Source organism: Ipomoea triloba, chromosome 11 (genome assembly GCF_003576645.1).
Source record: "Ipomoea triloba cultivar NCNSP0323 chromosome 11, ASM357664v1".
NCBI lineage: Eukaryota > Viridiplantae > Streptophyta > Magnoliopsida > Solanales > Convolvulaceae > Ipomoea > Ipomoea triloba.
Window position 1 is genome coordinate 7,535,351 of NC_044926.1, and position 1,951 is coordinate 7,537,301.

Sequence of the window (1,951 nt, forward strand, 5' to 3'; positions counted from 1 at the left end):
ACTATGTAAATAAATATTCATAGGACAACCTTCCTAGTTACATATGAGTGAAATTTACTCAATGCACATCATCCGGTAGTGGTGGTGGGTTTGAAATTGTATAGTACTTGGTAACAAATAAAAAGAATCAACTTGATTGGCTTAAGTGGCTATATATGCACTTTCATGCATTCTTTAAGAGCGGTCGAGAGTTCAATTAAACTCCATCATCTCGTCTGTTCAAGAGATGCCTCGTCTGACAAAAAAAACGTCAAGCAAATAAGGTGTTGGCATGTGGTATTATAAGTATGGTATGGGAGAGACAACGTGCTTTCATTCCTTACCACAAGCATATTAAATCACATAAATACACACACTTCCTTTAGATAATATAGCAATCTGGTCAGATCAGAAACTAACGGTGAAAGCAATGAGGGGTAGAATGGAAGCGCCATTTCTGCAGCGTATGCATCACGAAAGAGTCGTCGAACATGTCAAACAACGACACCAGGATAAAGGCTGCTGCTATGCTTGGTTAGTTAGCATACATTGCATTATCTTCAATATATAATTCTTTATAACTATCCTTTTTGTTGTTTGGTTTTAATTTAATTTCTCTCTCGAAGATGAGATGAGATGATGTTTGTGTTGTACTACGTACTTTAATTTGGTGATGCAGTTTGTTCGCACTATGTTGCTGCTGCTGCTGTTATGAAACCTGCGAATGCTGTCTGGACATCCTTTGCTGCAGATGTTGTTCCTAGCTTCCTAGCTAACTCAGATCCATCTCATCTTCTCCGGATCGGATCCACTACGTCTTAATTATGGTTTTCTCAAAATAAATAAATATATTAAGGTGTTGACTTGGTGGATATGTATGAGTATGTGTATGTGCTTTAATTTTAGTATGTTTTCATTTGGTAGCAGAAAAATAAAAACAAAACTCCCAATCACTATCCAAGTACCTATATATATTGAGTGTTTGCACTAGATAAATTATGACTCCTATGTAGTTGCCTACAATACCTGTTTCGTATGTTTGATTTGCATGCTGTTTGTGCGTGCTTTAATAAGAAGTGTGCTCTTTAGTTGCATTCAAGATATTTAAGTTTAATTTTAGCTAATTAAAATTTTGTACATCAACCCGCTCGAGTGACGTGAGTGATCGTGTACTCTCATTCCTTAACATAGGTTGAGAATTCAAACCCCTCATATGAAAAAAAATCAATCCAACCAGTATTGTACACCTAGTCGTCTATACATTCAAACCCCTCTATAAAATAAACCAATCTGGCTAGTATTGTACACCTAGTGGTCTATACATCAACTCTAACATTTTTCACATTTTACTCTTCTCCATTATCAATTGCATAATTTCTTGTTAACGTTTTCTTAATCGAATTAAGACAACTGATTGTAATATAAAGACATCCAAAACACTAATATGAACAAAAAAAAATAAAAACAAAAATCTAAATAGTTATGGGAAGCGGTTGAGGAGGAATAATGGAATGAAACCTATTTTATTAGGGAATGAGTTTTTCAATTGAGGGGGTAATCCAAACCCATAGTAGTGTTCTAAAAACTACCAAACACATCCTTAGTATATCTCTACGGAGTATTAGTTTGAAATCTAGCTATCAACTCAAAGTTTATAAACTTTGTTTCGCTAGTAAGAGGCCGGCAAATTATTGTGTGAACCATGGTTCATATAGCTGTGTGGTCATGAATGTAAAATACATTTTTAATATACTAAAAATACATTATTTATGTATTGAATGTACATTATTTGATAATATATAAAAAAAAATCATATACTTCCACCTTACAAGATAAACCATGATCCATAGTATATTAAAAAGGAACTTTTAAGTTAAATAGTCAATATAAACCATGATCCATAGTATTGGCTAGCAGCTGTCGCAGGTCCAAATCCTATCATGGACCAAACTATTTCAAGGAGGGGAAGGGG

General features: G+C 34.3%; 1 long non-coding RNA gene across 1 annotated transcript; it reads left to right on the plus strand.

The window, feature by feature from the left end:
• The first annotated feature begins 233 nt into the window (after positions 1-233).
• Positions 234-1,078, plus strand: LOC115997658. Its single transcript, XR_004093771.1, has 2 exons — positions 234-513; positions 659-1,078. It is a non-coding gene; the product is annotated as an uncharacterized LOC115997658 (long non-coding RNA).
• Positions 1,079-1,951: the final 873 nt, after the last annotated feature.